Raw genomic sequence first — 26,559 nt, 5'->3', positions numbered from 1 at the left:
TGAACCGACTATGCCTGCTGGCAGGTGGCAAATAGCTGGTTGCTGAGGACACCTCTAAAGCAGCCTGGCAGAAGTTAGCTCTTGGCTGGAAAACGTGCTTACATGTTGCACCTTTTAAAATGTAATGAAGAGAAAGTTAACAGTTTTAATGGTTTTAACACTTACCCCTCTAGGGGGCTTCTGGCATTCTGCAATATCTGAAAGTTAGGAAAAGCATATTGCTGCCTTTAAGCGTGGTCTCAAAAAGTGTTCAAAGGTTAGCTAATCTCTCATACTGTTCTGGAGTCCCAGCTGCTTCCTTGATTTCATTGTCACCTCTATCACTTTGTTTTCTCTCCTTCACCTCATTCCCTTTTCTGCATCCAGAGTTCAGGATCTTAACATTTCATTTCTTTTTCCTTTCATCCCCGAAAGTTTGTTTAAAGGCTTCGGCCTCCTGGAAACACAATCCAAGCAGAAGGGCCTGGGGCACTTACTGCCCAGGCCCATTGAGCAGAGCTGGTGAAGAGAAGCAAGTTGAAACCAACCTGGGATTGCATTAAAGGGTCAAAAAATAAAGTAGATGGAAAATAAAGCAAAAGATCACACTATGCGAAAAAACCTCCAGACCTTTGTTTAGGAATCAACAGGATCAATTGAATTTGAGGACATTCTCTACAGGATCCTAAGTATGCCTGTAGAAGTCAGTGATGAGCACCTATCAACAACTAAAGCTCTCAGTGAACTCTGGAGGTGACACAGCTTCTCCACAAGCACACGTCTCTTGCTTACTCGATCTGCATGTCAACCAATTTGAACTTAAATTAAAACTATTTTTACTAGACTTTTTTTATAAATGAACATACTTGTTTATTCCTTTCTGTGTAACTGAACATGTCAGAGCTCACCTTGAAACTCTGGAGCACAGCAGTGAACAACCTTGCAGGGAACACTAAGGTTCCACGCTGCTCTCTAACACACGCAGAGAAAGAGTGGACTCGTGTAGCCATTTCTGAGAGTTTTGTTTTGGAAATGAGATATCTCATGCTCCATGTGGGGAAAATCAATTTGCTACCTCTCTAAAGAAAACATTCCTCATTTGGAAATAAGTGAAACAGACACTTCCTTGTGTGGATTAATGTGGAGACATATGACTTGCTGCAGACTGTTGTTTTGACCCCCCTCCTGACCAGACAATCTCTGAAAAAAGCAAAGAGGTGGTATTTTTCATGGATTACAGTTCAGAATAGCATTGCTTTCAATAGAAAAGTTAGAGGCATTGCAAATATCAAATTGGCCAATTACGCCAAAAAAAAGGAATGGTTTTCATTTTCATGGAAGATGGGGACAAGACTCAGGATGAAGCCTGGAGTCACATTTTCTTCATTTTAGCATGGTTGGAAGTTAAGACTCTTTCCTGATCTTGGTTTCTTTATGTCCTGCTGACTAATCTGGGTTTTAAAAAAAATAGGAAAAGGTTTTTGGTGGGGTTTTTTTTTTTTGGACAAAAACTATACATATGTTAGAAATTATGAAGTGTGGTAAACTGAAAAGGAAAGAAGCAGAAGACTTCAGAGAAAAAGCCATGCCTGACAAATATATGACATTCAAATAGACCTCAGAGCAAATTAAAATAATAATAATAATAACTTAAAAAATCCAGTATAGGCCTATTACTGGCTACAGATGACAGGATTGTTATTAATGATTCAAAAAGAGGCAGAGGTGTTTGGTAAATATTTGTTCCATATTTGCAAAGAAGCCAGATGATATGCTTGCAAAAGAATATAATTAAAGCCAGTCAATTGACTTGGTTTTACAGAAACCAGATCTTAAAACAACAGAGAAGAAAAACAAACAAAGCACCTTATTTTATTCTTTGAAGTTACAAGCTTGGTTAGGGAAACTAGCTGCATACATGGAACTTACCTGCCTTTCAGTAAGACAGCTGATTTAATATTAGATAACGGTTTGATTAAAAACCAGCACTACATGATTTTACACAAGCATATATTAAATGGATTAAGAACTGGCTAAATGATAGAGCTAAAAGCAGGCATCAGTGGGGAATTTCTATCAAATGAAAATATTTCTGGTGAGATTCCACAGGGGTTGCTCTTAGCCTTGCTAATATTCAACATTTTCATCGGTGAAATAAATATCAAGTTCCTGACAGTAACATGCACACAGACACAAGGACTGGCAAAATGCTAACACTGAGTCATACAAATGAGTAATTAGAAGGAAAAATGGACCATGCAAACACAATGCTCCTCAGTACGGCTCCAACATGAAAGTCATGTGCAAGGACTACAGGTCCCACCAACCAAGCCAAGAGTGACACTTCACAGGCCACCTCCCACTGGAAATTCAACATCCCACAAGGAGGATGCTGTAGCCAAAGGGAGGTCTGCCTCTAAGGAGGAGGTTGAATAACTTCAGTTCTGCTGAATCTGAGCAAAAATGACTGAAGTAGTGACTTCACCAGGTAATATGAGTGCCTCAGAGGTGAGAACAAGCTGGTATTCAGAAGAAAGGAGGCCTAACCAGGTGTGCCTAGGAACTGCAGTCTGCTAGTGACCTAATGCCAATACATGGAGGAATGCAGTACACTGAGGCTTTCAGAAGACCTTTCAGGAAAATCCTGAGCCAGTCACAAGCTGGTGTGCAGAGTGCAGGAAGAGCTGCAGGCAATTTGGGGATCTTTGTCAAGAGATCAGCCTGGAGCTGGGCGTCCTGCCTCAGCCACGGTGAGGGCCGTGTCCAGGCCGCTGCCAGCACAGCCTCGCTGTGGCAGGCGGCTGCAGCAGCCTGGCTGCCTGTGCAGAGCCGGCGTCCAGCTGTCTGGCCGTGGTCCTTGCTCAAACAGCTGTTTCCCTTCTCCTGCAGAAAAAAGGTGGTGAACTGGATGAAAGCATTTGATGGTAATTTTGGCCGATGAGCCACTACTTGGGGTTCATACCAGATTAGATGACTCAGAGGTTCTCCTGGTGAGAAACTGCATGAGTATAGGACCAAACATACAGTAAAGTACTGTGCTATGCAGGACAAGGAGCATGAAGAGCTGTAACCTTGATTCAGCAAAGTATGTGCCTAACTCGTAAAGACCTGGAGTATGCGAAGACCTCTGATGACCTCACTTGGGGCTATTAGCATCTATCAGGCAGAGTCTGTGTTAAGCATCAAACATGACCAAACCAGCACGACTCTGTCACTAACGGGAAAGAAGCATTCAAGCCCTGAACAAAGAAATCATCGTATCTCACTGTGAAACACCACACGCTTGGCCAGCATCACAGGATCAGCCATGGGTTCTCTGAGTTTCCCTTTCCCTCAGAAATTTGCAGTCTCCAGCCCCCAAGCTCTCCACCTCCAAAGGTCACCTCCTGGGAAGGTACACCCAGCAGACAGAGGCTTCGCTCTCTGGAGGAGGGTCATAGCAATACTCAAGGAGCACACGTCTGACTTCTCAGAATAGTCTGGGGTTAAAAAAAAAGGCAAGAAAAAGAGCCAAGACAGGATAGAGTGGGGAGGCACAAATGGATTACGTAATAGCCAAGACAAAAGCAGCACAACCATGGCAGCATGAAGCTAAAACACATAGTAAACCCATGCAAGTAAGCCCATCTCATCAAAAGTCTGCAGAACACCCAAGATAGACTTCCCATCAGAGGGCTTTAGAAAATAAGAGGCAAATAGGAACACACGGCAAATCCTAAGGCAGCTTTCCTAGCAACAGTTCCTCTTCTTTCCAGTAAAAGCCAGCGTTTGTAATTGCTGTCCATCAGAGTCAGCAGTACCCAATGGAGACGTGACCTACATACCTCGGTAATACAATAGAGCCGTAGCCCGTCACATGCATGCAGATAGACAGATGAGACTGGCTAACTGACTGGTAATGGATGGACTCCGTGAATGAATCTCAACAGGCAGCAATTCATTCAAGAAGCATAAAATAGATGGTTTCCTGAGACCTTGCTTTTGGGAATGACAACAGCAGGTAGGAAGCAATGGTCATCCAGTGGTGCACAACACGAAAATGACAAATATTTACTTCTCTAGCATTTCTGATTTCTATAAGAATTATTTTTTAAAAAAATCTTTTAATTTTCTTTCCTTTTTTTTCTTTGCACTTGATAGTTGCACTGAGAAGTAATCAAAATTTGTTCGACTTGCATGAAGATATTACTAACACGATGTGCAGAAACTAGGGAGTAAGGTCCCTCCTTGATGCCTACATTCAGTTGCCACCACAATAAGGAGTACACGAGTCAGATGGAGTCAGGAGCAGCAGCTGTAGCCCAAGCCCTGTCCCCAGTCACATCTCTGGGTCACCACCAACTCCACCAGCAGCAGTTGGCTTGCCAGGCACCCCTGTTGGAGAGTACACAGCTGTAAAGAGGTTCAGGAATAACTGCTTCTGCAGAGAGCTGAGAAGAAAGCCCTCATGCCCCTGGGGACTTGCATACACCCGACACCACGTTTTAATGCTGGGGTGCGAGGTGATGCCGCTCGGCATTGCTGAGCAGAGCCTGCACGTTTTCACTGGTAAAACACAGCAGAGGGACGCCAGCAACTTTGTCAGGGTGTGGATGAGTAGAGATGGTATCTGTATCACAACCAAAACATGTAAAAAATGGTGGGTTTCAAGTCATAACAGTAAGATCATGTGCCCAGTTTCAATGAGTGTAAGCCCTGTGAACTCGACGCAATCGTCCCAAACATCAGCAAAAGCAGAACTGAGCCCATCTCTATATTACAGCCCCAGTAGATCTCTAGCACTCAGAAAAATTCAAACAAAACCAAGCTGTATTCATTAATTTCTCTGCGCAGGGCAAGGTTTATACTAAATATGAAGTTGGTTGCGCAATATTCTTTCGTAGTCGATACCGGTTCTTAGGAAATTATCTGAGTGAATTAAGTGGAGAGACTATTAAACAATTTACACACTTCCTTGTGTTTCAGATGTCTAATTATAGCCGTGTTTGTCTCTCCCCGCAGAACTGTTGTATACCACATGGTATGCATATTTCAGCATCCAGCATTATTAACTCATGACCGACTGTCAGTTGATCATTATCTAACACATGGGGTCTGCAAAAAAAGCCTTATTTGGGCAAAAGCAGGCTTCTGACACACTCCCGCTATATTTCCCCCCAGAACAACTTCAGTTGGATTATTATTTGCTGTCAATGGAAACTCAGAGGTTACATATGCAAAATCTGCAGACAGGAAAATAAATCCTTACTGAGTTTAAACACTTAGTTGATATTAAACCCATCTCCAGCTTGGTTGGTTTAAAGAAAACTCTCAGTTGCCCTCTAGTGTCACGCAGCTGCCATGCCAGGCAGCCCGCTCACTGCAGCCAAGGTCACAAAATCTAACCCAATTTCATGAGATGAGATTTACTGTACATGTAACATTTTGTAGAAAAAGGGTGGTGGGGGGATGTTTTTCCCTCCTGGAAATCTCAAAGCTTAGGTCCCTGAAAGCCCAGAGCTTGCATAATGTTTACTGGTGTAATTGCAGCGCATGACACACGGGTTTTATGAGTGAGAATCTCTGAAATCACTCTGTGCGCTGCACTCCATAAAGTTCATTCATAACTAAAAATAGACTAATGTACAAACTGATTTAGCATTATACCAAAGCTAAAGAACATAGGGAGTCTGCAGAATTCCCTAATATGGAAGAGAAGCCGAGTTTTCAAAAGCAGCAGTTTATTTGTTTCTGAAAATGGACAACATATGTAGAAGATTTAATATATACAGAACCAGGTGTATATATAGCCTAGGTCTTCATATGTGCCCATTTTCGTTCTATATAAAGACTTTATACAGCCTGAAACTATAAATTTAATAATAGATTACTAAATTAAGTCTGCACAATCACTTCATAAAAAAAAAATCATTTCAATTTAAAATACAGCTGTAGGGGTTTGGACAATTTCCTGCATAATAGGGGCCCATCCCTGAAATGTAAATAACACCGGCATTAAAACAAGTCAATCAGGCACATCAGGAAAAGGAAAAAAAAGGTACATGAAAACATAAATGCATTTTCCAGTCTATCCTAAGTAATGATGCCAAACCCTTTATTTTATTTGAATGTTGCTTTGATAAATCACTACTGCTTCAGGTGGATAATTTTTTCCCCCCTCTCTTTTTTTTCTCCGAAATGTCCTGTTTTTCCTAAGAGAAACCCAGGTCTGATGAAGCCTTTTGAATACACAAAACCATCAGGGTTTTGCAATAAGAATTATTCACCTCTTTCCTGTGTACCATCAGCATTCTTAAAATACTGTTACTATAAAATTAAACAGCGTGCTTGCCAGAAAACAAAAATGACGTTGCCCGCTCTGCTGTTTTCAACTGTAATTGCGCAATTTCAGAATTCTCTGCTTTCTCAATGCCTTTTCTCCAAACAAGTGCCTTTGATAGCTGTGAGATTACAAAAACAAGTTTGGCTTTTTCCTGTTTCTTATTTCTTTTTAAACTTACAGGCCACCTGTAATATTATTGACTGATTACACAGTAAAAATAACAAACATGACTTTATTTGGTATAGATCCTAAGTTAATTACAAGGCTTTCTCTTCTTAATTCGACAAGACCGAAATATCGCAAGAAATACATATGGCAATTCACAAAATATAATCAGGGAAAAGGCAAAATGAACACTGGAAAAGACAAATGATTTGATTTGTAAAAGCAGATATTTGTAAGGTCCCGCCTCTCTCCACGGCCTGAAAAGCACTTCTAGTCACTCTGCCAGCTCACAAGCCCAGCCATTGCACTTTCTAGTCCAAAGTGTTGGCCCTTCTGGTGATGGCTGACTTTTGTCAAAAGCACCCTATGATGCTGGGGGACACTATGAAGGGGAGACACAGCTCAGCCAGTCAAGGAGGTGCCAAGACCCCGTGTACAGGGACCCTGACCCAGCAGGGCTCCAGCCACACGCACTGCCCCAGCATGCACACTTTTCAACTTCAACCTAAGCCAGGGTCTCCAAATACTGAAATGATAAAGGGGTTATTTGACAGGGCTACACTATTGGATCTACACTCCTAGTGAGCAAATCCTAGCTCTGAAGTCGCGGGGAGCTTGTAGGGTTTCCACGCCCAGCTTCCGGGACAGGGGACATAACAAGCCCCGCAGCGGAGAGTGGGGCCTGGGCAATAAATTCAATGCTGACCTGTAAAAGGACATTGCAATAGGGATGAAATTGCCTGCTGAGCCCAGCACCATCCAGCTGCGTCAGGGCTCACCTGCTCCCACATCTGTGTCTCAGGGGAAGGAGGTGACTGCCAGCAAGCCACTATCTTCCTTAGAAGACTGGTCTCTTGGGCTATGCTTTTCTTTAGTTCTGCACAAACCCTGATGTTGGGCTCTGGGGCACGAGGCTACTGGAAGACTATGGGTGGTTTAGAAAGCTCAAAAACTTTTCTCTACCTCATGAAATAAACAGTTAGAATTTTATTGACTAATCCTGGTCAGTCCCCTCCTCCTGATGGCATCTGGAAAGGCTTTGACGTTGTACAAGACTCCTCACCCTCATTTCCAATAAAGAGATTGCTCCACTCCCAGATTCACCCACTCTGCCTGCCACGAGATCTAGGTTTTTCCTAGAAGCCTCCCCACCAGCCCTGACCTGATGCTTCTTTGTTTAGGAAACCTGACAAAGTGATGCTAACGGCCAAAACTTCTGTGTATCTAATTTTAAACAGATTAAAGTAGCACCAAGACAGATCAGCACTTCTCCTGGTTTACCAAGTACACTATTAAGTAGACTTGGACTTCAACTAAGGTGAATATGAAGATTTATTGTCCCAAGAGATAAATATTGACTGAGGAAAAGCAAAGGTCAAATTGGTCAATATTTACTCAAGAAACTCTAAATCTTGATGCAGTGTAACGTACACTGTGAATGTCTTCATCAGCTACCTCTGGAGGTCGTTTCATTATAACTGAGGATTTAAAAAATATAATCTCCTCCCCTTTGAAATTCAAAAAGCAACTCACAAAGATCTACTGCAAACAGGAAAATTTCCATGCCTCTGGCCTCAGCAAAAGGAGATGTGTTGATTTGCAAATGCTATCTGCCCAGTCTGCGTGCCAAAACTTAGTAGCTCTGACCTCTGAGGATGTGAACAATAAACATTTTCTGAGTCATCCTATGACAGTATTTCAGACTACTATGAACAGGAATTTCTTCTTTGCTAAGGATTAATGCACTCCCTTCTCCCTCCGTCTCAAATATCTGTAAATTAAGCTGAAATTTTATCTCAGGCTTCTATTTCACATAAAGAATGACTTTTGAGACAATGCCACTCAAGAGTTTCGGAGGAGTTATAGTTCCATTATTTACTGTGGCAAGTATACTAATCCTATTATTTATTTAAGGTTTCAAGCTTACCGCCTGGTTTCTGAAGGTCTTCTACCATGTTATTTTTGTCTGCAGCCACTGTGCTACAGGCTCTTTCCACAGAATGGCACTGTTGAAAACAAAAATTCCAGGAAATGTATAAAGGCTGAATTTTCTGAAGATGCATGAGGAAGGAAGATAATCAAATTCTCTGGAGTTTCAGTGAGGCTGCTCCCCAAGCTGCCCTAAACACCTTCACACAGCCACTCAGTGAGCAGGAAGGAACCAAGTCTCCTACTCTTCTGTTCATTCAAACAGTCTAACGTCGTGGGTGAACTCCAGTTTCTAACCTTTGTCTTCACTGAACAGTCAACACAACACAGATTTGTTGCCATCACCATGGAGATTAGTTGATTTCAACTTAGCCAAAATCTGTTTGTTTCCTTTACTATTTTTATTGTGTTTGAAGTCTATTATGCTTCTCCCATCCTGCCCTTCCTTAATCTTTACTGGCAAATGAGAATGTCTTACTTTATTGGGAACCCAAGTCATAGCCATAGGCGTTCCTGAACCCAGTGAGGAATGGTTGTGGTCCACTCTTTTCAGTTGCTGGTGGGCAACCAAGAAGTCTGCACAAAGTCAGACTCTGCAGATGAGATGACACAGAACGGGCAAATGAAGTCCCCCTTAGCTGGAGGAAAAATGTGAGTGTTGGTCTATGCAATTTCATACTTAGGCATAGTAGGGATGGAAGAATTAGTTTATTCTTCACAAGAGGGAATAATAGGTAGGCTTTGGTCTCACGTCTGTAATGGCACGAATGAACCACCAAGGGCTGCCATGAGAGAAATGCATTGTCTTGGCATAGCAAAGAGGGACCAGGATGGCGATGGGACAGTGCTGCAAAGTGGGGCAAAAGGCGAGAGGTGAGTGCCTGGAATGAGGAACTGAGAAACAGTTGGACCTAGAAATGGGGAGAGGATGAAGCTAGACTCTGGGCTTTTTGAATTACACACAGAAAGCAAATTCAGCACCACAAAGCCAAGTGCAAGTGTCACTTCCACTTAGTGACATCTGGGCTACTGCGGCCAGAGGCTAATGAACACCCTCTTGCCATGGAAAGGCTGACCTGCACCACTGAAAGCACGGAGGGGTTGTTATTTGACTCCCAAAGATGCAAAGTCTCTAACAGAAGTTCCTTTGGAGGCGCAGAAAAAGACACAAGGACCAATAGTGCTGAATGTAGGTTTCCCACAGCCCAAGTCAATGGGCTCCCTGTGCCAAAAACATGCAGCAGGCTGAGATCAGACAGTCCCAAAGATGCATATGCCAAACACGAGCCTTTCCCACAGCTCTGCAACAGGTACATCGCTGCCTTTAAAACAGTATCAAGTCTCTAGTAAAATATGTCCCTGCTTCTGGAATCACACACAATCCATAATGTGGAACTTAAGTTTAAATTCAAAGACCAATTAAAAAAAAAATCAATGAAATGCTTTTATGAAACAGGAGATTGATCTGCAGCTTAAAACTTCCAGTAATGTAATATTTTAGAACTTTAATAAATAATGCTTTTATCTTGATTGCAAAATAATAACCTGCCATGAAAACACAGAGCAGAGGTAGGAAACTGTTCAACAAGAATTAAAATGTCACACTTTGCACAGACGGAGCATTACAATTATTGGTGAAAAACATTTCTCAAACTTGTTAACACAAAATTAACAATTACATACATCACTTAATTCTATAAGCGCGTATCTCTCAAAGCACCCATTAGCTAACCATGCCTAGTTCAGTTTTAATATACATGCAGGCTCTGCAGCACAGAGGGGATGTAACTATGAGAGTGCTGGCACAGTAAACCCTGAAATGGCAAGTGCTATTAAACTGAGATGCAATCACATTGAAAGGGAAACATTAACAAACAGCAGACAATTGAGAAGAAAATACAGGGCGCTTGTGTTCTAATACATGTGCTTCAAAACCTTATATAACTATTCATTGTCTAGTTCATCTGGCCAGGGGCCCAGTTTGCTCTATGCTATGCTATACTAATTTTATAATAATAAACTGTTACACAAGCTTTAGGCAGTCATGCATATGAAGAGGTTGTGGAAGACATTACATTTGATTATCTTTCTAGCAAAGACACCATCTTGAAATTAAACATAGCCTGCAATAAATACATATCACTTAAAAAAAATACTAATAAAAAGAAAACAAATGTGAGTATATTATGAAAAAAATCCACTCAAAAAAGGCTCTTTTCCTCCTCCGAGTATCATCTTCACATTACGCATGACGGATGAATACCACTAATCCCATAATACAATGCAAGAATCTGCATGTTCATGGACTGTGTTCATCTCAAGACAATCAGTGATTTTTGGAAATATGTGCTTTTTTTTTTTTTTAATACACCTTCTTTTCGTAAAACCAAGGCAAAACAGTTTACAAAGCCAAAAGGAATGCATGAAATACCTGGGGTTTAAAAACCCTTTATGTTATTTATTGCTTTAGCATGAACCAACATGAACCACCGAGATGCTTCAGTTAAGATTTATCTGTACCACAAAACATTTCTAGGGTAGCAGTTGGGGATAAGAAAGACAGGGCACAAAAGCATATACAGCACGAACCAGATGCGATCCAGAAAAGTCATTTCATATTCCACATTTGTCTATGGAATTGTCTGAGAATTCTCTCTTGAACATTATTTCCAGGTTTATCACAGTGGTCGAAAACTGGCTATATTTAGTCAGTGACCAGCGCCAGAAAGCACTACTAGACCATAGGATCATGGCATATTTTGAGTTTGATATCTCATCTACCATCAAGGCCAGAAATAAATGCCTTTTATAATCGGAACAAGCATAAGCCTCAGACCCCCAAGATACTTAAGGGTTTTTGTTCAGCTCTATGTCATATCGACCTCAAAAATCACATTATTCTCATTACTATTGTGCATCTGCTACTTCCTGACCGCTCCCTACATATTTTGATTTCGACATTTTAACATCTAATCTATGAAAAAAAAAATCACTAAAGCTAGTGAACCAATGTTTTATGTGGGGACCCTGAGGCATTTCCACATGCAAATATCACCACCGCATACCAAAAGCAAAAAGCTGGCAGTCGAGTGGCACTGAAGGTGTAGGAGCAAACCCCAGAAAGCTTTAATGCCAGACTCTGATCTAAATCACGTCACTGTCAAACCAAAGTAATTGACTCCTGTGGATTTACATGAGTGGAAAGGAGATCATAATCTTGCTCTTAACCTTTACCTTTGAAGTACAGATGGTCATAAATCCAATTTTTCTGTTCAATGGGAAAATGACAGAATTTCACCATTTTCTTCAAATCGGAAAAAAACTTCTGAGCAACACTAATGGGCAACTATCAGGCTTTTCAACTTTATCATATCTAATAAAAAGAAACTAAGTGAAAAGAGACAAAACTTCTTTTGACTTTTGACTTTAAAGGGCACCCCACCAAAGTATGGGTCCCAGGGCCTTGTGCTCCCATGCTCTACCTCATTGAGCACCAAGCGACCTGAGCCGCTGTGGTGGTAACAGCCCCTGGGGAGACTGTGGAGCAGCAAACTTCATCCAGAGAAAGTGACGGGCACAGGATGTGGCATCTTTGTGGCAGAGTTGTCCCCAAGAGATGATAAAGTTCATTCCTTCTAACCCCAGACCAAGTATTTCATTTCACCCTTTCTGATGAGAAAAAAGACCAAAATCCAAATAGATACATAGTGGCTCTGGGCTGTTAATGTGGAAAAGATTTTCATTTCATTCAAATGGCATCTTCCAGTGCTAAAAAAGGCATCAAGGACTCGACTCAGAAGAGTGAGAAAATCTCCTGGTGAGGTAAAAGTTATGCCAGAATTTAAATGCAAAACAAGAAATAGCAACGCAAGAGAAGGGCTGGAGCCAAGCCCTGTGAAAGGGCGCTTAGACCTATGTCTCAAAAACTTCCAACAAAGGAAGCAGGAACTTGACACATTCTCTAGCTGCAGGTGGAATACAGCACAAGGTGGCAAAACCTTCCTCAGCCATTAAGGAGTGTTTGTTCATTTTCTAGAATTTATTTTAACCATTGTTACATTGTTTTGGTCTACGATTCTGAAACTAAGTCCAATTGATTGCAACGTCTTGCCACTGCTTCTAGTTGCATGAATCATCTCATCTCTGTATCTGGTTGACGTGCAAGTTGGAGCTTTTATGTGCTGCTTTGAGATTGTCCACTTTTCATGGATGTTCATGCTTAGATCCAAACAGTCAGCACAGCTCTAATGCCTTCTCCAGCTCACCTGAAATGGGAGCTGATGTTTCTGCTCATTCATCTCGGCTTCCTTTGCTCTCCTGAATATTTCTGATGGTTGCTAAGCAACTATTGTTGAATACATGCATGAGGCATTAATTGTCTGAGCACTTTAAAAGAGGAAAATTCTTTAAAACTGAGGACATTGCCATACCAAAAATAGGATATTTCCTTTATGAAGGGCAACACTCGTGGCTGGGAATGTTGATGGCTGCAGTATGTCAGAGGCTAGATGAGTCACCGAGATTACTCACATGCAGCGCAGCACAAAAGAAGCATCTTAGGAGACCTGACTTTATTATCAAGTTTTATTTTAAATGAAGTGCTTCAAATCTAGTTTTATCTTCTGACTACTGCCATTGGGATATCACGGTCCACATTTTCATAAAATGAACGGTGTTGGATCCAGCTGTTGTTACAGGCACTGTTAGTGTATCCATTCGCTACCTCCTGAACCCAAAATGGCACCCGCAAGTACTCCGCTATACTTCAAAGAGATACTGTAGTCTCACTGCTGATCCTAAGTGCTCTCTGCTCCTTACTCATAAATGTGGATTTCATTTTATAGGGTCTTTTTTTTCCAAAATACATTCCAATGTCATGATCAAGTTCTAAAGACAGTAAACACAGACTTCCATAAATTGACTTAACTTCTAAACTAAACAACTGCAAGGATTTACAGCTAGGCAATTTCGGTGGGTTTTTTTTTTTTTGTTTTACAATAAACCCATCTCTACCATATCTAAATATTCACAATGTACATCTACTCCTCCTAATTACAAGCTGTCTTTCAAAATAACCAACACCAAAAAAACCCTGAAGAACTAACATTTTTTTGGCAAATCAGTCAAATGATTATGGTTCGTTGCAAAATCAGGATGCTATAAAAGAATGAGGGCAACTATACTTCTAATTTTGAACATGGTATTCTGAGCTAAACACTGGTAAAGACCCTGGGAACAATCTTTTCCATTTTTTGAACTCATGTTATACCTCTGTGAAAGCATGTAATGGGACACAGGCTCATCTCAGCAAAGCTGAGCTGAGGTTTGTAAGACTTTAAGATTAAGTGACTTATTTAATTAGCAAAGTGAGAAGTAGAATCATCAACACCTCCTTAAAGAAAACATGCCACCCCACAGCAAAGAGCTGTTTTCACTGGGAGTTTAACTTCTAGTACAGTTGCAAATTCAGAGTGAAACTCAGGAGGGTGATGACAGAACTGGAAGGTTGCACACTACCTCTCTGTTGAAGCAGCAGCGTCTGTGAATGTCACCCATATTAGCAGGAGATCACCGTTAGCCTTTTCATATATTCTCTTATCCTTTCTGTGGACTGAAGCTGCTGATTTCAAATAAATTCCATGTCATCTATTACTCACTTGTTGCTAGCATCTTTTTAATTAACATGCTCTTCAAAGCTATTACGCAAAAAGGTAAGGTGACTGGAGACGTCTGTGAAGGACCATCAAGGAAGACTCGTGAAGTCGTTACTGCAAGCCTGCAGATGATCTCACAGTTTGTCACTGTACATTTAAATCAGATGCTATTGAGTTGCATTTTCCATACTTAAACTGAGGAGAAAGTTCTTTGTAGAAGTTACTGAAGTGGCCTAAAATGGACCAGATCCAATTTTCCCTGATTCCCCAGAAGAGAACCAGCCCAGGACTGATGAGCCCACAGAGAGCAGAGCAGAGCAGAGCAGAGGAATATGCTGTGTCTGAGACAGGCAGCTCCCACAGTGGATGAAGACTGGTAAGGAGAACAAAGAGAACATGGGGTATCAATAGCCACCAAGGTAGACCAGCGAAGACACTGGCATTGAGCTCCTACTACAGCAGCTTCCTCTGTAGCCCTGTTCCTCAGTCTCTGGTCCTTAGAGCAGATGCAAAGGTCTGTCTTGTTACTTAAGACTGTAAGTAAATTTTAGTAAGGTTTGGTTTATTGTATAATAGACAAACGATCCAGCACAATCTAGCCTTTACTGTCCCAGATGCTACAAATCACATATATGAATACAGTAACAGCTTTTATGGCCAGAAGGAACTGGTAGGATATTATCACCTTGTTTACTTTCTGCAAATGCTGCATATACAATGTCAGAGTGACCACTGGATGAAGACAGTATCTCTTCCCTGAGTAAGGATCACGTCTTTTGGAAAGCAGTTGTGATTTAAAAGATTCAAGTAATAAAGAATCTCCGTTACTCCTAGCTAAGCCGTTCCCATGGTTAATCACCCCTCACTGCTAGATAATTGTGCTTTAGTTTCAGAATTAATTTATCTGCTTCCACTTTGAAGCACGGGGTCCTGCTACGTGTCTGTTTGCCAAATTAGAGAGGCCTCCACCGTCACAGGTCTCCTCCTCATGGACTTAACTGACAGACTGATTGGATCCCTTAGTCTTCTACGTACTAAACAGACTGACGTTCTTTATTCTTTCACCTGAAGGTAAGCTTTCTGTGGCATGAATTGTTTCCTGGGTCCTTCCTTAACCCTGTTTGTACCATTATTTCAACCCAATGTGTAAAGCCAGGGCATCAGAATCAAGCACAAAGCCAAAAGTGGGGAAAAAAAATCTCTAATAAACTCTTTTTTCTCTTCCATGTTCCTCTGTGGCCCACAGTTCAGAATAATAGATTTGAGTATCAGTAGTGCAGTTGTCATCCCATGAAATTGTATCACCCTTTTTGCAGAAAGCCATCATCATTTGACTGACTTAGCAAAAATGTTAGCTCTTATGAGGTTTGATAATGATTTCCTCTAGTGTTATATGCAGCAGTAGTAACACCTCTCTGTTCCTTCTCACTATTCCCCTGCTTATCTATCTAAGAACCAGGTTTGCTCTCCTCCTCTAGTCAATTGGTTATCTATCATTACTCTCAAGTAATTTATGGCATTAAGACCAAGAAAGCAGCCCTGAGGCACGAGGAAATGCTTGTCTGATCACTAAAAGCCCTAGATACAGCTATATATAATACTAAGGCCTAAACTTCAGTGGAAACGTAAACTCTCACTGCTTCACTGGCCTTTGGCCCGTAATGGACAATAAATCAATTTTAAAACATTACAAAGTCTAATTGCCAATGATAAACCTGCCAAAAAAAGCAATGTTTTTTTTTTTTTTCCTTTCTTTGAAAGTTGCCTTCATATTCAGCACTTATGCATAAAAACAAGGTCCTAGGAAAAAAACTACCATCATCCACCAGCTACCACTGGCAAGATGGATACTCACACTGTAACATATTGGTGCCTTCTCCAGTGGACACAAGCAAAAAGGGATTGCTGAGGTCCCTTTGGCATTTTGCATAAATGATAAACTAATTCACGTATTATCTGTGATGTGTCTGATCAGATTTAAAAAGTTCCTGACAGTAGTGAGAACTTACTCAAACTGCACTATGTGTCAACAAAGGAGGAAAAAAAATCCTCTTCTGGATCACCCTTAATGCCCTCACTTGATTTTGGAGAGAAAACTACAGCAAGAATTTCAATGCCCTATTTTTCCTCTTTTGCAATTTGATTTAAAAACAAATTCACAAAAACCCAGCCACATGGAATTTAAATTCTGCAGAAGTCTAAACCCACCAGTAATTACTACTGCAGTGTTTAAAATTTTAAAAGAAAACAAACCCAAACAAAACATTATTTTTCAATTAATTTTCTTCCTCTGATTCCTCTCCACATTGCATCATCTCCCAATTACTGTGATTTTGCTGAGTGTGCCAGTTTCTTAAAGACATAGCTATAAAATGTATGGACTAATTGTTGAGCAGAACTGAAGAGCTATTAAAACTGCAATAGTACAGCACTTCCAATGCTAGTCTATTATTTCTACATGATTGCTTTTGTACAGTCCAACTCACGCAGTGAAACTCTTAGATAAATTAACTCCTTCGTTTTGACACAAACATCAAAGGGAGAATTAAAGGAGAAGGAACATTATTTTCTGCTGCTATTTTAGACATACTGTTCATAACACCCATGCGTGTTCCTGGAAAGTCACAAATTATTTAAACTGAGAAAGCCATTTGCTGTTTTATCAGGTCTGTAATACATAAAATTTGGCTCCAGAATTATCTCATTTTCCCATTTCGTGTTTGCCTGTCATCTACATGGCAGAACATGTTTACAGAACTTTATAACTATAATATACAATTGGGTCATTTCTAAACAGCTCTGTAAGAGCATGTCTGAAATGTACACATTTTAAAGATTACTGAGTGAACACCAAACCTTTCCCCAGCTGTTTTAAATTTTGAATTTCCCAATAAATGAATAACATACTAAAAAAGCAAACAAGATCTGAAATTATTTAGTCTAAGTTTCTAAAATGGCATAACATCTGTAGCTAAAAACAATTTTGAATAACTATATTTAACTAGAGCAGTATTCTATTATTCATAGCTCATTTTCTGTACAGAGTAAGGGATTTAATGTGGTGTTCAAACATTTCAAACATTTCTTTTAATTGTTTAGTCCTTCCAACAGCCAAACTGCCAGCAAAAAGTGTGTGTGGGGGGTGGGGTGGAAATCTTCACTCATATCTTTTATATATATTCATGTGACCAACTCATGATCTCAGTTAAGTGCCACAACTGTTCATTAACACACATCACAGTCCCCTAGTCAGCATTGCGAGCTTTGAAACCATGCCAGAAGCAGGGGCTCAACAAATGGCACTTTGACCTTTTCACTACTAACTTCAATCTTTATTAAAATCTCCAAGACGTTAGCTCTGTCTCCCTCTTTTACCATCTTTTATCTTCTCCCGAAATACTCAATATTCATTCAATTAAACGGAAAAGTTTGCTACAGTCTTACGTAACGATAGATTCCTCTTTCACTTGCAATCGGCTTGTGAAATGCCTTTGATTAAAAAAGAGAACGAAACACCCCCTCCCCCCCCCCCGCCAAACAACTCTAAATTCAGATTGCTCACTCATTTCCAGGGAAATCAAGCATGCTGCCTAATATTAAAAAATCTTGCAGCATCCAGGCAAGTTTAGCTCCATTTTAGGTTCCTCTTATTAAATTCCAACTTAGCAACACACAAAATGCTCACCCTGCTCTTTGCCTGCTTTTTTAATTTCACGTTTGATTTTTTGCCCAGCAGAGTTTCTGCGCCCTACAACAAAGTCACCAAAACCAGTAGTCCCATGGAGGGAAATGTAACTAGAGACAAATAAAGGCTTTGATCGTTTTTATGGTGCTCAAACATAGATTGTGGAGGGGAAAGGAATCATGCTTTTTTTTTCCTGTTTTTGCCTAGCAGTAATTAACTAATTACACACTAAGAAGAAAATGAGAAAAAATACGTATGAGTCATTTATGTGTTTTCACTCTTTGTAAACTTTCTGGCACACCCTATATGCTTCATTTCTTGCTTTAAATAAGTAAGTACTGGAAAATATGCACAGTATTTGGAACCAAGGGGAATGACATTAATTCATGGTTTGCTTTGTGTAAGTTTGCATTTTCCAGATTTCAGATGAAAATTCAAGGAAACCTAAAACTCGTCTCCAACCTTTTAATTTATACCCCCCTTCACCCAGGGATTATCTGGAAGGTATAAGCTATTCATTTAAGCAGCACAGTGAAGTATCATCATTAGGTGGCTTAGTTGCCTGGGATACTACTATCAGCCTGACCAGTAGGGAACCTGGGAAGCGTGAGCTCCGAAGGGGGGGAAAGTAAACAAAGTAATGAGTAACAGTTACAGCTCCTTAAAATGTGTACATTAACCTTGGTATTGGCCAACTATTTGCTTTTTAGAGGCAGCACCCTCTGACTGAAATAATGATAAATATTTTGGAAATTCCATCTAAAGCCAAAATGAAATTACTCAAGTGCACTCTGGGAGAACAAAGCTTTTTAGTATGCCTTCAGATGAACCCAGGTAAGTTTACAAACGGCCTATACCTAAAAGACCATTAACTAAAATTACATTTGTTTTTATTGAAAGACAGCCTCAAGTGCTGACATGTAATATATGACATGTGATACATAATAATACTCTTAAACCAGTTCTGACATAATATCTCCCAAGGCATAATAACCACAAATGACTGCTTTAGTTAAGAACTAGCCAGAAGCAAAATAGATCCATGTAAAAGTAGCTTTAACCATAAATACCTCAACAATATTTTATGTCACTTTGTAAAAAAGTTAAAGGAGTCCCATAATAATTAACAACAAAAACTTCATGTTCTTTACTATTGTACGGTGGTTGTGAAAGGTTATTTCATAGTCCCGCAGCTGCCAATGCTGTAAATTATGCAGGCACCAAGAAGCATTAAGGAGAAATAATAGCAATTTAAACTAAGGCTGACGTAATTCATGATAAACAGCCATTGGAAAATATTACAATGTTGTCTTTTTTGAGTGAGTTTAATCAGAAGTATGTGACCATATTCTGACATAAAACACTTCTCCTTTCCATTGTCGGGGTGCAGGAATGGGCGTCTTGCTCTGGACACTGAGGTCTCCCCTGTTCCTGCCCACCACAGAGTCCCGGCACCTTGGGGATGCTACTCCTCAGGCTTGGGACACCAGTGACTGAAAACTCTGCTGAGACAAAGCTCAAGTCTGGGCAGGTCCACTGGTTCAAGGGAGACACCAAAACCAGCAGACCAGTCAATTTAGGATGCTCTAATGAAAGCATATTACCAAAAACAAAGAGGCTCCAGAAAAGTGAATGTGCATGATGGACATGGCTCATACAATGAACACACACAGCCTGGCTAACTTTTTGCTATAAGGACAAAGAGTGATTTTGATAGCTGAATCATAAAACCAGCCATCAAGTGGAAATCTTATATAGGAGGAATTAGCTATTTATATCTCAATCATTTACTGAACAGACATCAATAAAACAGATATGTGTGTAATAGATGACAAAATATATGTGATAAGTTACATTTATCAAGCATAGAAGAACATCTCACTTGCTAACCCTTTGTTTGCTGGATCTACACATCAGTTCTCTGACAAACTCCTGCCGATAAAACATGTAATCATCATAATACCATCTCATAGTCACCATTTGCTTAGAAATGAGAAGCTAAAAGCACCAGATTGGAAGTGGGCACACCCAAGCTCTCAGCTCTGTCATAAGTGCTTGCAGGAGGATCTCCTATCTCCTGTCCCCAAAGCCCAGTCTGCCCCGCTGGGTCACTGCAGGCATGTGGCACCACATGCTCACAGCACCAACCCTCTTCTCTCCCGGCCTGCTCCCCGAGAGCACGTGAAGAAGAGCCACATCAACGTCCCAAGCACTCGCGCCACGGGAGCTGTGCTCTTGCAGTGGCTCCGGCCAGATGCCGCAGGCTTCTTGGGCAGCCATCCCCTTTCTCTGCGTAGCATCACCAGCCCGCACCAGCCCTGGCTGAGGAGTGATGCCAAGGGACCACAGCAAATGGGCAGAAGCAGCTTTCCAGGCAACACCTGCCCATCCACTCAGCATCTGCTGTTATCCTGAGGGCAGCAGGAAAATGCAACCTGAGTAAAATCAGCATTCTTTATTAAGGAGTTTTGATCATAAAGTGAAAAACAATTTATCTTCCTATTTATCCTGGTTACTGCTACGGTTGCTAGTGAAAATGTACCAAAAAAAAAAAAGTAGAAGCTAACAGCATTTGTTTCCATTGAAGTTCTTGCAGACAGGAAGGTATTTTATCTTACTTTACCGCACATTACTTATGTTCACTTAACAGCTTGCTGTTAACATTGGGTGAGATTCTGCCCTTGGTTAACTGGTGAAAATCTTGAGTAACAGCCACTGAAGTGGATCGAGTTATTTTGGATTTACGCCACTGAGTGAGACAGAATGTGACCCCTTATCAGTGCCTTTTTGCTTTGAGTATACAAATATTTTATGCATTTCAATGAGTGACAGAATGCAAAACTTGCAAATATTTATTTTTAGATGTATGGGGAAAAAGCAATTAGAGCTAAAAATGTTAAGAATGAAGAAATCACTTAACAGAAGCAATTATGTTGGGCACATAAACAGCTCTGCCTTCAGCCATTTTATTCAAACACTGCAGAGCACACTAGAAAATATCAATTGCTTAAAAAAACTGCAAGTATTTTTTCACAACTGAAAAATCAATCATTATAAACAACATCTGGGGATCATTAATATCTTACTCTACAGTTGAATTAACAAAATAAGAAAGAAATCTGAGCAGAATCCAGAACATTTCCAGATTCACTTTTTCACAACTAAAAGCTTATGTTTGCAGAGGTGGGATGGGAGAGAAGAGGAAATGTATATTTATCTATATTGTACACAGCACTACTATGCATTAATCATTACTTCCCCTCCAGCTATGTCCCGTTTTCCTTTTTGAGAGAGTTAAAATTTGAAATATTTATCTAAGCCATGCTACCCAGGACCTTGGAAACTATTTGCATGTTTTTCAGGCTGTTGGAGATGCCATCATAAAGTTGCATCTACAGAGGTCTTGATATCCACACTACTAAGAAGCCTCCATCCTCTTGCTATCACATTTCTAAATGCTTAAATGCTCTACTCTTAGCAGAGGAGCACTAACACTGATCCCACTCTACCATTACATTTGTGTTGAATCAAAGAAGCCCAAAGCATCTATCTGGAAACTAATATATTTCACTAAAATAAATTATCTTGTGGGTAGCCAAAATACTCAATAGCAACAACGCTGATACTTTATGTCAGCTCAGAAAACATCAAAAAACCCCACCCATTCATGCCCAAGTACCATTTTTGGCCTAGAGTTGATTTAAAATGAAAAGTCAACTTTGACTCACACAAAATCACCAACAGGAAAACTGTATTTCTTTTAGACCAGAAACATTATTTCTCCTTTTTTTTCTAAGTCTTACTGCCTGTCAAGGTTTTGTTTTGTTATGTTTTTCCCCTAAACAACTGATTTTATCTGTGAGTCACCAACTTCTGTAAACCAACACGTATAATGAAAGCAAAGACCAAATTTCAGATATACCACTCTATATCCTGAAGTCATCAGCTTTCATCCTACACCATTTTTTCTGGCACATATCTGTCCCTAAAAAGTCCTTTGCTCTTCATAGGGCTGTCCTGACACAGCTTCTCTGGTCAATGGCAAGATGGAAGGTAAATCCTTCTGGAATTGTTGGCTTGAAACTGGCAGCCAGGAGGATGGGTAAGTCATCCCTCACTCCTAACTACTCCCTGTCAATCCTGGAAGTGAGAGAATCTGCTTTTTGATTGTTTTACAGGCAGACAGAAGTTGTTGGAAGTTTTGGATTTGGTTTCATTTTTACTGTAGATGATTTTTTCCCCAAAGCAAGCAATACATAGTTAAGGTTTTTTTGAGGGGCAAAGGGAAAGGAGGGAAGTGGAGACTACAATGCCCTTAACACATTATTTTTTCCGATGAGCAGTTCACATTGCTCATGTTATGGTAAAATGAAGAAAGTTCATTTTTCAGACAAAGAATTATATTAATACCACAGCAAGATGTAGCTCTCCCATTTTTTGTATGAAATGTTTTATGAAAAATTGGCCTTTACATGGAAAAATAAAAACTTTTAAACTTCTTTTGGGGTGAATAAGTATTTACAGTACTCCAGGGACCAAACAAGTTCTTTAATAGCATATTGGACACGGCATGCTATAAAAATAATCCAGAATGATCTAAAATTTACTGAATAGATTTTTTAAATTGAAAAGAAACAAGGTATTCAGTTTTCTCTTATGTTCCTGTTTATAGAAAAAGCAACCCCATGCTCACAAAATGAAAGAGACCCTTCTGGTTCATCTTTAGTAGGCAGGATTTATCATATTTATCTTGCAAAGCACTGTGGCAAATCCTGCTGTGTGAGATTTTCACTTATTGAAGATGATAGAGCTGTAGAAATCCACCATCACCCAAGATCCTGACCTTTATGCTTCCAAGCTGTGCATCTGTCCCTGCTTCCCTGCTGTTCCCCAAGCCTGGAGAAGGTGGAGGTCACACTGGCAGACACACACCTGTGTGCTCCCTTGCTGTAGGGGCACACGTACACTCGGCAACACTACCCACAACTCGGTCATGAAAGAAACCCCACTCATCAATGCACCCTGGGAGTCTCTCCATGCGGTGCAGCAGGCATGACACTGATAAAAGGTCAAATCATCTTCTTCGGACAAGTCAACGCAGAAAACGTGCTGCTCTAGCAACAACTGCACACTGATTTCTGCCCAGTGACTCTTAGATATACCTCTGGACACTGCACAGGCAGCTTTGCCCTCAGCTACATCTCTTTGGTCTACAATGAAAACTATTCGGATTCCTATTTTCTCATTGCTCCTCTCTTGCAGCATAAAGGACGGCAGAGCAAATGCCAGTAAATTATACGCATTTACACAAGAGATTCAATAACAGTAACCCCAGAGGCTGATAAATGACAAAGATTTTGAAAAACGTCTTTACCAATGATCTCCAGTTGAAGAGAAATGAATTGTTCAGCTGGCACATGCTATTTTTATTTTAGGGAGCCAGGGAACGAGGAAACAGGGGTTTGGTTTTTTCCACATGCCAATTAATAGGAGCAGTTAGATAAAGAAATGTGTAGGTGAACTCTAGCCTGCACAGAGAACTAGAACGACGTCGGGAAGAGAAATGAAGCCATTTGCTCACCCTCCTGTGTCCAAGCAGCCCCTCCATCAGGTGGCAGACACAGGCCGTGTGGCTGACAGTGCTGCCCAAGCCCAGCCCCAGGCTCCCATGGCCCTCGCTCAGTGGTATCTGCAAGCCTGCATGAGCTGGCAGCAGTGCTAGGCAGGGCACAAGCCTTTGTACTTCAGTTCCACCATGGACAACTCCATTCCAACCTCCTGTGCAGGTTCAAAATCTTTTTATTTCTTCTTCCCATTCAGCAACATCAAGGTGTAGGGTCTGACTGTGGTCATATCCATGAACTTTGGCTATCAAGACATCCGAGCACGGCTGCTTTCTGAACAGAAGAAAGCTTTGAGCCTATTTGCATTCTGGAGGGGAACCCTCCAAGGCAGTTAGATTAACTAATCAGTAGTTATAACAACAAGAATGGGAGCAGGAGGCTTCCCACTCACAGCAGTCTTTCCTCTGCAAGTCCTTTCCTGGCAGGCTGCAAAGAAATAGATGCAAATGTTTGAGCCTTCCAGCTGCCGAGCCAATTCCTCAGTAGCCCACTTCTGCAGTGGTCTCCTTGACAGGACGCTGTGGCACACTGAACCAAGTTAGAGGGTAATCAGAAAGGGACTCTGCAAGAAAATCGGTCCAACGTACTCCTGCCCCAACTACTTAGGCACATGCCATACAGCAGTGTACAGGCAAGCCAGAAGCAGAAACAGGTAGCTGCAGCAGGTACTGGCTGTGGCAGCCCCTGCAGAAGCTGGAGGGGAAGCTTACTGCAGCCTAACCCTTACAGAGCCATCCACATGAGACTGCCTGAAGCATCAAACCATCTCTGCCAGCCATGTCTGCTGTCTCACAGACAGCATCTACACACCTTTTCTATTTAAAAAAAGGAAAAGCCCCAGAATAAAACCCATTATTTATTGCCAACAAGACAATTTTTCTTCCTCATTTCCTGCTTTATTTATTTTTGCTAAATCTTACAAAATAGGGGAAAAAAAAGGGGCAGTATGAGAAGGAGGCAGAGCTGAATAAAATGTTTTTTAAAAAATAAATATATAATAAAAGGAGACAGAATACTTCCTGGGAAAACATTTCTCTCTATTAAAACTGCCTAACAAGGACAACAGCTTACATGCTGCAGTGAATGGAGTTCTTTGTAAAGGTACTTCTTGTGTCTCACTTGTGACATGCTGTATCTGTCACACAGTACTCCAAAGTGCAGAGAATGTGTAACACCTTCCCCAACAGCAACATTTCTGAAGAAGACCTAGCATCCGTATCAGAAGCCAGTACTTCCCACATAAAGACATTAGTAGACTATATTTCTCAAATTCTGTACTTGTTTTTCAGTTTGAAGAATTTCAGGTGAAGGGGAAATACACATATTCCTATCTCGTTCCTTCTGCATACCTCTTCCATTTGCAAGGTAAGAAATAGCCAAGATCTTAAAATTAAATGTGTCTAGATCTCCTTATAGACACCTTTCAAGAATTTCAGTCACATTTCTGTAATCTAGTCTCCCCTCAGATTTGACTGATAAATACCGGTGCCTTAGAGTAATCCATTTATCTACTGTACCACCCTGCCTCTGTTTAGCTCTAGCAGTCATCACTTTCAACATGTGACATCAATCTACATGATATCAATGTAAACTGTTTGCATAACTAAATGTTGTACATTTTATTGTCCTGCCAGCAAAGAAAAGGGTAAAACAGCACTTTGTCTCTTGCCTTTAACAAAGGTAGTGTAATTGACAGCAAATATTTTGCAATACAGGAACAGAACTATACATTGGCCATTTTTTTCTTCCTAACACAGCAGAGCTTGGAAATTTTACCACATCATTGTTTTCATATGAAATACTTTTAAAGAGTAGTATTTTTTTTGTTTTATAGGCATTATATTCTAAAATTTGCTTCTTAAACCAAACTAAATTTTAAGTACACATTATTAGTTTCTATGGTTAAGATTTCTGTGGCTCTGGTTTGATAATGAGATAATTGCCTCACAAAGGTCAAGAGAATGGCATAGTTAGCTTTCAGAGACTGAACAAAGCACTTGCTATGGTTCACTAAGTGTAGTTTCTGCATCACTCCACATCTCTTTGATTCATCTATTACTAATATTCCATGATACACTTACATTATGGATCCAACTATTTCAACAAACCTGTAATCAAGGAATGACCCTGAATAAAATACTCCACAGACAGCAGATGGTACACTCATCAAACGTCTTCAAGCCTAAAATAACCTTTCCCATATAAAAAGGGTAGTCAATTAAAACTGAACTTTATATTCTCGGCTGGATCTTAGAGTAAATAAAAATCAACATGATACTATTGTGTTATTGGACCAAACTCCCATGGCATTTCATTCATTTTTTCACCACTCCCACTCTCTAAGAACAACCAACACTTTTATTCATCGTTCACTCAAAGACTGTAACACAGTGTGTGTGAGCAGGCCTGACAGTTTGGGCCTGATCCTGCAAAAGCTTGCCATTGCAAACTTAAAACTATTTGCAGCAGTAATGTGCTCCAGTGATGACACCACATGAGGAAAGATCTCCCCTGCCTGTCAGGAGCTGATGGGTGCCAACAGCAAAGCAGCAGTCCTGTACTAGGTTACAAAATGCCCCAATGCCACTGGCTGGCTTGGTGTTTCTCTGCCAACAAGGCCTGGACTGGGTGCTAAGCTCAAGACCAGCATCCTAGAGTTAAAAAAAAAAGGGGAGATGATTCTTTGATTCTCTCATCACAGGTGTCATTGAACCCCTTCCCTCTCTCTCCAGTTATTATACATTAAACGCATAAGAAATTCTTTCCCTGAGACCACAAGAGCTTCCTCGCAGAGACGTAGGGGCCTTGCACAGCAAAAGTGTACCCACTGCTGTACAAACAAACTTTGCCAGCATTAGCTGCAGTGCTCATCCATCTGGTGATATGGGTAATAAAACCTAATTCTCACAGCACATAGGTACACTGCTAAAGAAATTACACTGGACTCATTACTGGAGTTATCCTGGGTGTGTACACAATGTGCATTCTGCAACACATTCAGCAGCACATCCACTGCCCTTCGGTTGATTTGACACTAAAAATTTTAAAAGGTGTGAAATCACCTGCCAGCTATCAGAGGTCAAATCTTGCAGCACCTTCACGCAGCTGTAAGGGGCTGCATACTCCTGTGGAGATGCAGAGTATTCTTTACACCCTTTGAATTAAGAAGTCACCAACCAGAAGTGCCTCTGCACTTGCAAA

General features: G+C 40.7%; 1 protein-coding gene across 3 annotated transcripts in view; it reads right to left on the bottom strand.

Annotated features, from left to right (window-relative positions):
• ARID5B (AT-rich interaction domain 5B) overlaps positions 1-26,559 on the bottom strand; it is a 119,966-nt gene that overhangs the window by 44,282 nt on the left and 49,125 nt on the right. The window lies entirely within an intron of this gene.

This window comes from Colius striatus, chromosome 8 (assembly GCF_028858725.1).
Source record: "Colius striatus isolate bColStr4 chromosome 8, bColStr4.1.hap1, whole genome shotgun sequence".
NCBI classification, from domain to species: Eukaryota; Metazoa; Chordata; class Aves; order Coliiformes; family Coliidae; genus Colius; species Colius striatus.
The sequence above is the reverse complement of the archived record's forward strand: the minus strand, read 5'-3'. Positions and strand labels throughout refer to the sequence as shown.